Below are 12579 nucleotides of genomic sequence, written 5' to 3'. Positions count from 1 at the left end.
ATTTAAACAGCGTTGGGGTTTGCCGTGGGATAGATGCACAGATTATGGAGCAGAACAAATCACTGCTGACATTGTGAAGGATGGGAATTCCAGAACACTTAGTATTGTCTGTGTGGCACATAGACAAAAAGACAGTCGAAACAGAACAAGAGGCTACCGTGTGGTTTAAAATGAGGGAAAGTGTGCAGCACTGTATCCTTTCATCCTCTTTGGTCTACTGCATTATGAACAAATGAATGAAGAAACAGAACCATTTAAAAAGTTCTGCCCCAGAACCGGAGGAAGACTCATTCACAGTCTGCATTATGTAGATGACGCAGCCTTGCTTGCTGAAAGTGAATAAGACTTGAATCACTTACTGATGAAGATCAAAGAATGTAGCCTTCAGGATGGGTTACACTTCAACATAAAGAAAACAAAAAGCCCACCAATAAATCAACAAACATCATGATAAATGGAGAAAAAAATTGAAATTGTCCAAGATTTACTGTTGTGCAGATCCACACACATTCAATGCCAATAAAAGGAGCAGTCAAGAAATCAACATCTTTTGATTGTGGTCTGTTTTAGAGTTGTGAGGAGTGCTGGCTGGGCACCATCTAGATCTTCTGGTCTCAAGGCTATGCAAGTTCAAGTTCTCATGAACTTTGCACTAATTTACTATTTTTTTTCTATGCATTTTTGTCCCCCCCCCCTTTTCTTTGTTCACGGAGAACAGCTACTCTCCTCATGCATTTTAGAAGCATCTTATCAACCTATAAGAATAATCTTGTGGGATTTTTGTTGGAATTGTACTGAATTTATAGACTCATTTGGAGATAATGGAGATATTTTTGGTGTAAGCAGTCCCCGACTTAGACCAGGGTGATACGTTGATGTCTATTGTAGATTGATTCTCACGAAATTAGAGTACCTCCCTCTGGTCTCATCTTCATTATTGCGATCTTTTATTATCTATCAAGAGTCCTCGTGTAGAGTGATGAGTTTAGACTCTTGGCTGGAAGTTCAGAAGTTCTAGTACAATAGCAATTCTCCTGGAGAAAGAGGGGAACCTCTCGTAAAGATTTACAAGCTTAGAAACCTGAGGGAGGGTTTTGATGAATTTAAATTGACAAAGTGACAATGGGTTTGGTTTGAACTTGGGTTTTATTATCAAAGTCTTTATAAATCCTATTTTTACTTGTCTTTTAGGGGTGTTAGATACTTTAATATGTGCATATGTACATATAAATACGGAAATTATTATGCTGAGTGAAATATCTCAGTCACAAAAGGACAAATATTGCATAGGGCCACTGTTGTAAAATGGGACTGACATCAAGGTTGAGGGAAGACAGAAAACGAGGGGAGGAACGATGTCTATTGCATTGAAACAGATGAGGGAGAGAACTATTTAAAAGGGATATATGATTGGGTATTATTGTCATTACACAAGTCCAGAGTGAAGGCTGGATAGTGGAGTGGCCTTGGGGGGAGAGATTGCATAACAATGAAAGAGTTTTTCTTTTTCTTTTCAAGAAGAAGAATGAACTGGGGAAGGGGAGGTGGGCAGGGAGAAAAGTGCAACAATGACTAGAAACCCTAAGTCTCTGTAAACTTTCATTAAAATTAAAAAATAATAAAATAAAAAAAAATAAAAAATAATAAAACCTCACAAAAATTTACTCTGGTGATTATGATGGAGAGTTGAATGATGTTGGTATTTTATCAGTTGTGAAAATAACTCCACTTTTGGAAGATCCTGAATCACTTGCATTATCCCTGGGAATGGGAATGGCATTTTTGTCATGAAATTAATGAGTTATCTGCACGATCTTTTTTCCTTCATCTGGCTTCCTCAATCTGCCTGTTGACTTTAGCAAAGCCATTAGCATTTGAGGCCATGTTTTAAAGCAGCTGATGCTCCTGTTAGTTTAGGAAACTAAATATATACATCAGTGTTTTGAGCAGTAAATGATAAAATTGAATGTCAGCAAAATGAACATGGGAGAATGAGAACATCAGCAAATGATGCACGGCAACATTCTGTGTGGTGCTTATTACGCACAATAAAGTGTACACACAACACATGGGTGATTGCAAGTGCATCTGAGGAAGCTCTGGTGCTGCGGTCTGTAGGGAGTTGGGCCCCTCACCCAAATGTAGCTCCTCTCCGGCGGTTCGAATACACCATTTGCTCTGGGGAGAAGGATGAGCAATTCCCTCTCACGGAATTTATTGCCTCTGAAAACCACTGAAGGTTCAGCTATGAACCTGATGATGACAATGAGATGTTTAAGTTTTAAATGTGTTTTGTCTTAACTCGAATGAACTGTTGAGGTTTTACTGCATTGTGTCTTTTCCAAATAAGAAGATAAATGCATACTTGAATTTAGGTCTCACAGTGGAGTTTTATTGTTTTCTCTGTGGCCTAGTAGCGAGAAGCTGTGCTGCAATCCTGATGTTATGCGGTTGGAAGCCACTAGCTGCTCCGTGGGAGAAGAATGGGCCATCTCCTCCGATGAGATTAACTGCCTCTGAAATCCCGTCCATCAGAGGGTCATCTATGGGTCAGTTCCAACTCTGTGATACACAACAACAACAACAACAAAACATAAAGGCTTGAAATATTTTTAAAATATTGGTCTCTATGTATGTTATTAATTTTTTTTGCTATAACTGTTGGCTACCAACAGGTCTCAGCCGAGTCCTTCTTGGAGACTTACCTTCAATTCATGAGAGCACCCTGGCCAAGACTATCCCCTTTCCCTGGGACCCCATACACCCACTGATTAGATGCTGATGGAGGCCTGGGTCCATCCTCCATGCTCCAGTTTGATATACTTCTGAAGGGTGATCTCAGCTCATAGGTCCCTGTAATATCAACTGGTTAGCCTTTGAGACTACACTGTTGCTTCAGCTGTTCCTTTCTACAGATATAATCCCAAGCACATCTCCACCTCAGAGTGGATTCCTGGGAACCTGAGTCCCAGTCGTCTCAGAAGTCAGACAGAACTGGGTTTGAGTCTTCCTCCAAACATGGACTAACTATGGGTCCAGGGGAATGATCCATCCACTCTTAGCCTATATTGTGCTCATGCGAAATCTATACTTGGACCAGGAAACAGTCATGAGCAAGGAAATACTGAATGGGTCAAAATCTGGAAAGGTGTGTCAGGAATGCATCCTGTCTCCATATCTTTTAAATTTATACGTGGAACAAATAATTTGGGAGTCTGGACTTTATGAGGAAGAATGTGACATCAGAATTAGAGGAAGACTCATAAACAGCCTGCATTAGGCAGATAACACAACCTTGCTTGCTGAAACTGAGTAGGACCTGAGGCAGATCCTTGCTGCAAAAGGTCAAGGACTGTGGTCTTTGATATGGATTGAAGCTTAACATCAAGAAGACAAAGATTCTCATCACTGGGCCAATTGGCCATGATGGATGGAGAAGAGATTGAGGTTGTTAACATTTATAGCTTGCTTGGTTCCACAATCAACACTCCTGGCACTGTTGTTGTTGTTGTTGTTAAGTGCCCTTCCTTCTCCAGCAGAACATCTGGTCGATTCAAACCACAAGCTTTTGGGATTGCAGCATAGCCTCCTAACACTAGACCACCTTGTAAGGTAGACTATGGGTGGAACATGGTTTGTGAATTAAAACCATGTCGCAGGCGACTCATAGCGACCCTATGAAGGAGAGTTCTCAACACTTGTGTGACTTTCATCCTCTCTCCAGGTTCATAATGTTTCCGGAGGCAAGCTATTATGGAAGTGTATGCCACTCCTCCTTCCAAGCTTGTTTTAATCAGGAAGCTCCACCAAACACTGTCCACCAAGGGTAACCATTATTCTATTTGACACATCAGTGTCACAGTATTTAGCATCACAGCAACCACAAGTTACCTCTGTACAACAAACAGACAGACCAGTGTTATATCACTTAGAAGAATGTTTGACCAAAACCAATTAAAACTGGGCCTGAGGGCTGCAGATTAAAGTCACCCACCTTTGACTTGGTAGCATAACTTTCTATCCACCAGGCCCACAGAGCTCTCTCTATGTTAGTGGTGGTGTTGTTAAGTGCCATCGAGTCATAGACAACTCATAGCAACCCTAAGAACAAAAGACCTGAACATGTGTATAACTTACATCGTTTCTCCAAGTTTATAGAGTTTCTGGCGGCAAGCTATTATGAAAGTGGATGCCACTCCTGCTTCCAAGCTTGTTTTAATTGGGGAGCTCCACCAAACACTTTCCAGTGTGGGTAGCCATTAACTCATTAAACACATCAGTGCAATGTTTATTAGCCATTGGGAGTGAATTGATTATATTCGGCCTTAAAAAGGTTTTCCCTAGAGAGGTGAAACCAAGTTTCTCTTTGGAGGCAAGGATTTTGCAATTCTGTCTCACATATTTGGGGCGTGATGTCAGGAAGGACCAGTCCTTGGAGAAAGACATCAAGCTTGGAAAGGTGGAGGGACAGCACAGGAGAGGAAGACCCTGGTAGGACGAATTGACACAGAGTAACTGGGGTAATAGGGGTATGTGTGTTGGAGACACTGAGATTGGTTCAGGATAGGACAGGGTTCAGAGGTATTGTACATATTGTGTCGCTATGAGTTTCAGTCCACTCGACAACACATAACATTAACCTATATTAAGAAACCCTTGTGTAGTAAATGTTAAGCTACTAAGATGTTGGGGGTTCAAATCACCAGTGACTCTGGGAGAGGAGGACAGGTGCTCCCCTCTCTTAAAGCCCCAGAACCCAATGGGGGTTGCTGGAGTTGGAATCGGACCGGCAGCAGTGGGTTTGGTTAGGCATTTGGGCCTCTGGGGTGATGACAAGAATATGTGTACAGAGGTAAAGACTTAGTATAGTATCCGGCACGTGTTAGGAGCACAAAAGATGTGCTACTATGTTGCCAGAGATATTAAATGGAATATAATAATCTTGGCGGAGTAATAGGGAGATCCAAGACAAAGGAAAAGGAGAGATTTTGCTGAAGTTTATTATTATTATTTTTTTTCTCAGTTCCATCTTTGCAGGAATGGACCAGCTGTGCTAGGTACGTTCCAGCAGATGGCGCCAGCGGCTAAGGCTGCAGCTCCACTGAGCTCAGGCTCAGTCCCAGTTCTTACTTGGAGTTGAATCAGTTTCACAGGCATTATCTTATTTGATTGTCATTCATCAGCCATCTACCAAGTGCTGACGATTCCATCATTCATTCTGCCATTCCTCGCCAACAAATGCTTACCGAGCGCCTAGCTCCAGCCAAAGAGGAGCTTTAAATCCACATTCAAACGTTACGGAGACTGAGGAACAGTAACAAAAAGAAAAATTCCAAGTTCACCCTGGAGAGGTGGATGGTGAGAGACAAGTAAGACAAAGTCTAGCCACTGATTCCTTCCAGCTTCTGAATTGGTGCCAATGAACGCCGTCTGGGGAGAGGCCTTAATAAAGCTGACCAGGCTTAATGCGAGTGAAACTGAGTCAGGAAGAAAACCATTCTTCCACAGGAGCAGAGAAGTGGGTCTCCAGAGATGTCCCTGTCCTTTCCAAGGGCTATTGATCCCAGGGCAGAGCTACTGGTCCCTGGTTGCTTAAAATTGCTGTGCACGAGAAAGAAGAAGAAAATCCATAAAGAGACAGAAAGAAGCATTGAAGGGGCTGGTGAGGAGGTGGGGAGGGAACCAGGCCAGCTGGCCCGGATTCACAGTTCAGGCAGGAGTGACTCTGAAGTCCTTGAGCCTCACAGACATGGACCAAGCATTCTTGGAAGCCAGGACCCCTGTCTATTTGCATAAGAGATATGGGGTACCCACTTTCAACCTTTCCATATCCACTCCGGAAAACTGGAGTAGCTCCTCTGCTCCTGCACGTGTGAATCAATCTCTCTCTCTCTCTCTCTCCCTCTCCCTTTCTCTCTCTCTCTCTCTCACCACTCATCCTCTGGGGCTCCAAGGACCCTGATAAAGTAGACACTTCCCATATTCACAAGAATGGGATTGAGAATGACTTGTTATGAGTGATAAGAGTAGATTGGTTGACGTCTCAGTATGCAGATGCACCCATCTGTAAAATGGAAATCAGAGCAGAACCTTCCCCAAAGTGGTACTTAAAGGAATAAAGGAATTAATTTGGGTAAAATCTTAGATCCATTATCTGCCATATATTATGGCTTTAATAAGTGTTGTAATTGTTTATTGCCTTCAAGTAGAGTATGACTCATAGTGACCCTATGAACAAAAGGTCTGAAGCCTTTCTATAGCTATTGACTTTTATCAAAGTTCATAGAGTTTCCAGAGGCTTGTTGTTTTGCAAGTTGATGCCACTCTTACATCTGATTTTATTTTGTTATATGAACTGTTGGCTTAAGACATTTTCAGGGCCCCCGCTTTATATGTAACTAATTGTCTGGGCTAATATGAGGACTAATCACACTTCACAGCATGGTTTTATAGCTTAAATGGTGGAAATCTCTATAAAGTTCCTGGTACATAGGAAGCTCTCAATAAATGATAATTTGTTGGTGTTAATGCCACTGAGTCAATTCTGAGTCATAGCTGCCCTAGGTGACACAGTAGAACTTACTCTGTGGCTTTAAAAAGTTTATTTCATATTGCTATTGTTGAGAACAAACAGCAAAGTAGTCACTGACTCAACCGTTCCTCCATGTACATTGTGTTGTGCTGTTATGCACTCTTATCCCTCTTGTCTGAGTTGTCCCTCCCCCCTTAACATCAGCTTGTTGCCCCGGGGAGACTCCTGTCTGACCCAAGCCCCGGCCTTCTCAGTTGCTTCCTCTGCATCTGAAAGTTTGACAATGAACATGAATGATTGAGGAAGAACATGGTTTGAACTGTGGTGTTGGTCAAGAGTACTGGCTAGACCATGGCCTGCCAAGAGAACAAACAAAGCTAATTTGGACTCAAGTGCAACCAGGGTTCTTCCCAGAGGAAAGGATCACAAAACTTCATTTCACATGTTGTTAGGAGGGGCTGGTCCTTGGGAAAGACACCATGCTTGGAAAGGCGGAGGGTCAGCAAAAAAAGAGGAAGATCTCCAACAAGATGGACTGACAGAGTGACGTTAACAACCAGCTCAAGCCTGTCAGATGGTGAAGATGGCACAGGGTGTGGGAGGGTCAGATCCATCGTTGACAGCATCTCCGTGAGTTGTGGTTGACTCAAGGACACTTGGCAACAACAATATCACTCTCAGCTCTGGTGGCACAGAGAGACTGGTGCTGCTAACCCAAACACCGCACCTCCCCGGTGGTTCATCTCCATCGTGGCTCGGAGGGAGAAAGATGGGCCATCTCCTTCCATACAGTTTACAGATTGGAAACCCAAGAATGGTCAGGTCTGTTCCAACTTGACAGCAAGGAGTTTTAAAGACTATTGCTATCACTATTACCAGTCAATGGTTGTTGTTAGGTGCCATCGGGTTGAGTAGGACTCCTAGCGACCCTGTGAACAAAAGATCTGAACTCTGTTCTGTCCTGCACTGTCCTCACATTTCCTGATACACAAAAGTGCACTTCAGCAGTCACTGTGTCAGTCCACCTGCTTGAGGGTCTTCCTCTCCCTCTCCAACCCTCCACCCTTTCCAGCATTACGTCCCTCTCTAAGAAACAGCCCCTCCTAGCAACATGCCCAAAGTATGTGAGGCGAAGCGCCATCGTTTTTGCCTTCAAAGAGCACTCCGGCTGCACCCTCTCCAAGACATAACTGTCTACTTAAAAAGTAGGTGTGTCAGAGGCAGTGAGACTGGCTCAGGACAGGGCAGGATTCAAAGCTATATTGTACATAGGGTCATTATTAGTCGCAGGAGACTTGATGGCATTTAACAACATTGTATGATATACTATTACATATAAGTATTCATCTGTTGATGGACATCAAGCTGATAGGGATTTTTTACTTACAACTTTCTATAGATACATGCTTTCAAGTTTTTGCAATTTGAAATTACTTGTCTGCTTCAAGGACATATTATTTTAGTCTTCAAAATATATAATATTTAAAATATACTAATTTTGATGTGAATGTTAAACAATGTTCTTTTAGTATTGAAGAGACTTTGAATTGGTAAAAATCTTGTTAAAAGACAATTTGATAATTTCCATTTTTTTTTAAGTGTTAAAAAAAACCAGAAGATGGTTAATGTTGCTTTTCTCTTAGGTAACTCCTAAGGGTAAACTTTTGTAAGAAGTACTGGAAAGGGAAACACAGGAGGTTTTTTGTTTGTTTTTGATGCTTTGGGGTTTATAGAGGAAAACAGACAGACCACCCAGAGGAAAGAAACTTTGAAGAGGAGAAATGCGTGCTTAGATCAACTCAGTAACCCCTTACCAAATGGATGACTAAAGTGATAAAAGAATTTATAAAGAATACTATCTCAACAGCAAGTTGCATCCACTCTTCCAATAAGTATTTGTGGAAGACCAACTGTGAGCTGAGGAGACCTGGTGTTGAATGCAATGAATCTGAAGTGACAGCAGTGAGTTTAGTTTTGGGAGACTTTGAGCCTGGCTCTTAGCTATGAGAGCTCTCCTGTCTCCTTCCCCAGCCTTGACTCTCACCTCTGGTGTTTGAAAGAAAAGGGATACATGCAAACTTTTTTTTCAGAACATCTTGGACTCGCCAGCACAAAAGGAAACAATTTGTACCTTAGAGAATATTTCAATTTCTCCCAAATGGCTATTTTTCTGAAGATAGCCTCATGCAAGAGCTGAGTCAGAAGTCTCAGAGGGAGTTGGGAGCTGAGTGGTGGGGTTGACTCTGAGAATCTGCAATCTCTGCTTTGGCATCACATCTGGGGCCCTGACAAGTGCGTAGCCCCTGGAGACTTTGGTGTGCCAGGTACATACATGTTTCCATTCAATCCTCATCAAAACGTATGGAGCTGATGATATCAACTCTATTTGTCTCTACAAAGTCCAGGCAAGTTCAGTGATAGCAACTTGCCCAATAGGTCAAGTTTTGTGTGTCTGACCTTGAAAATGATATATTATTAAATTTTAAAACATTTCATCCAAAGTGGGTTGAGGGAGGAATGGGTAAAGAAAAGATCCGGTGTGGAAAACAGTATATACAAACTTTGTAAGGAAATCAGTATATAATAAAATTTTTATTTAAAAAATTTCATCCAAGCCATGTTCTTTTCAATTACTTCCTGTGCATCAGAAAGTTGGACAATGAATAAGGATGACTGAAGAAGAATAGATAGCTTGAATTGTGGTGGTGGTCGAGAGTGTTGAATATAACTTGGAGTGTCTCTTAAACCACACAGGAAAGCTTGTCATGAAACACAACTGACTCTCACTCTCCCTGCAGTTCCACTCCCTCGAGGTAACCTCTTCTAATTATCTTGGATTTCTATTTCCTGAAGTATAAACAGGAGTTTGTGGTTGTTAAGTCAGAGCCAACTCATAGCTGACCTTGCAGTGGATTTTCAGAATCTGTAAGTCACAAGGAAAGAGATTGCCTATCTTCCTCGTGTGGGTCAGCTGGTGGATTTGAACAGCTTGTCTTGGGATGGGCAGTGCAACTCACTCACCATTAGGCCACCACCACAGCTTCTCTGTAAACAAATATTTCTTGATTATCTACTGACAAGTTGACACCTCCGGCCTTCTCCTCCTTCCTCTGTTCCTATTGGATATTTGCATATTCTTTACATGTAACCTCTGTTTTTTTAAATTCTGTTCACATGGTCACTGTTTCTGAGATGCCACCTTCGAAGATGATCGTGTGAGCAGTACTGATTTTCTCTCCTTCTTTCCTCCTGCTTCTATTGTCTACCTTTGCTCAGTCCCAGCCTGACCTTTCCATTGTCACTTTTCCTGTGGAGAGTTCAGAGGCTCGTTTACATCTGGGTCTCCTCTCCTTGTGAACACCTGGGTGGGAACACCTGGGTGGGAACACCATGCTTCTCTGCTGAGCTGTGTGCAATCATGTAATTAATTCTGGCCAGCAGGCTGTGGGAAAGATGATTTGCTTTATTTCCGGGCTGAAGTATTTCCTGCGTGATGAGACCATATTCAGCTCTTCCCTCTTCCCTGAGCACATTTTCTCTCCCCTGCTGTTACTGTCCCTGGCAGATTCCATGCATGTGGAGCTTCTAGGATCAGCTTGGTCCCTGGGGGAGCAGACCTGTGAATACTCATGTGCCTCCCCACCCCACCCCTATCCTGTGAGCATGGGATCACAGACCTCCCCCTTCTCTTGTCCAATATCTGAAAACCATTATCTAGCACAATTTTGTCCTTTTTCCCCCAATTGTTTCAGGGATGGGAATTCTAGTCTCTAGTAGTCTGTCATAACTGGAAATAGAAATCTTTGCCCAGCAATTTTGAAAATGAAAATTATGGGTCTGAAAATTTGGAAAATCAGAAAACTACCACTTATAGACCTTTTAGGTTCCCTTAAAATCACTCCAGGACGTGGACACACACACACACACACACACACACACACACACACACACACACCCCACACACCCTGTGCTATCTGGTCAGGCTATATCCATCCACATGGTACAATTTCTCCTCCTTAATAGTGGAGTAAAGGTCAAGTTTTACTTGGGGGGCAGTGCTGCTGTCGTTATGTATCCGCAGTGGGAACTGACCCATAGTTGACCCTCCAGTGGGTTTTCCAAGATAGTAAATGACAAAGGAGGAAATTGCTCATTTTTCTATCTTCGAGGAGCTGGTGGATTTGAACCATATACCTTTGAGTTGGCAGCACAATTCCTTACCACTAAGCCACCAGAGCTCCCCTTGAGAGGTACGGAAGAGAAAAAAAAAAAAAGGGAACATAAAGGACTTCTCTCCCCCAAACCAGGAAATACATCCTGTCTCATCTGGAGGTTCAGACTAAGATCTGAGGGTTCAGCTGCTGAAGTCAGCGGCCTCATTTCAAATCCTACGTCTTCTGCTTACAGGCTTACCTTGGGCTCACTAACTGCTCCATACTTTGGTTTCCTCATTTGTAAAATGGTATACTGGCAATAGTTGTGGCTACCTTGGTGTTAAGAAGATTAAATGCATTATTAAGTGTTAAGAAAGGAATATTTGCAAAAGACTGTGTGACATTGAAAGTCACATAATACTGTAACGGATTTTTAGAAAAACCTATGAGTTATAAACTTTCACTCAAATTTAAAAAAATACATCAAGATTTGAACAGATAAGTCTTAGAAAAGGTGCCTCACAGTACTCCTTGAAAGCAAGGATGTCAAAGCTTCATCTCTCTTACTTTGGCATGTTGCTAGGAGAGGCTATTCCTTAGAAAAGGACATCACGCTTGGAAAAGTGGAGGGGTAGTGAAAGAGAGGAAGGCCCCCCCAAAGAGATGAATGAACACAGTGACTGCAGCTGTGGACTCAAACGTGTCAGAGATGATGAGGAAGGTGCAGACTTCCGGGATTCCAGTCTGTGGTTCATAGGGTTGCAATGAGTCATACTTGAATCAACAGTACCTAAAAACAACTTTTTGTCATGAAACAAAAGATATATAAATTATTGAATGGAAAAACTTTTTCCTAAGCCATAATAACATATTTTTAAAAATATTTAAAGTGAGGGGAGCTCTGGTGGCCTAGTGGCAAGAAGCTGCACTGCAATCCCAGAGGTACACGGTTCAAATCCACCAGATGCTCTGCCGGGGAAGGAGGGACAATCTCCTCCTGTACCAGTCAGATCTGATTTGACGGTACATGCACAAATAATAATAATAAAATAAAAAATATTTAAAGTGTATTTCTTTTTATTAAAGTGGTGCGCGTTCACCGTAGATGTGAGAGTTCGCCAGGGTGGAGGAGCATGGCCTCTGAAGGCTGCCAGGCAATTAGATTTTCTTCCAAGACACTTACTTATGAGGGCAAACTTCGCTCATACAGGCCGCTCACTCACTCAAGCCCAGCGTCTGACAAATGAAGCGTCTGGCTCTCAACCTTCTCCTCACTCTCAACCTTCTCCTCGGTGCTGCCAACATGGGAGGAGCAAAACAATCTGGGGGGCTCGGAACACATGTACCAGCCACAAACTTTAATCTCTGTAGTACCCACCACTGAATACAACACCGTAACTGCACTCAAGAACGCTCTCTGTCCAATGAATAATTCACCGTTCCTTACAGGCAAAATTAATCACACCAGACTGGTCAATCTTTGCTGTTTTACAACTGAATTGGCCAAATAAAACTTCCTCTCCCAAACACATTTTATAACTTAACTGATTAAACTGTTGCAAGTCTTACCGTTTGAAGATTATGTTTATAAGCCAAGAGTTACAGCTCTCAGAAGCCAAGTTTCTTCTTTTAAATATTTTCTAAGCCCAAGGAAAGAATGAGTCACTTCAAGAAGCAGAAAAACATTTATATTCTTTTATTTTTTAATATTGAAAAAATTAAGAAATCGTTTGTATGTTACTACAGTACCAAGTAGGGAGCTCTGGTGGCCTAGTGGTAAGAATCGGCATTGCACCTTATGACTCAGGGTGAAGTCTCTCTCAGGGAGGAGTGATAGGGAATGGCAAAGGACACACTGACAAAGAAGATTAATCAGAACTGGCTTTGACAAGC

This window comes from Elephantulus edwardii, unplaced genomic scaffold (genome assembly GCF_000299155.1).
Source record: "Elephantulus edwardii isolate Elephantulus edwardi_28Jun2011 unplaced genomic scaffold, EleEdw1.0 scaffold00015, whole genome shotgun sequence".
Classification (NCBI taxonomy): domain Eukaryota; kingdom Metazoa; phylum Chordata; class Mammalia; order Macroscelidea; family Macroscelididae; genus Elephantulus; species Elephantulus edwardii.
The sequence above is the reverse complement of the archived record's forward strand: the minus strand, read 5'-3'. Positions refer to the sequence as shown.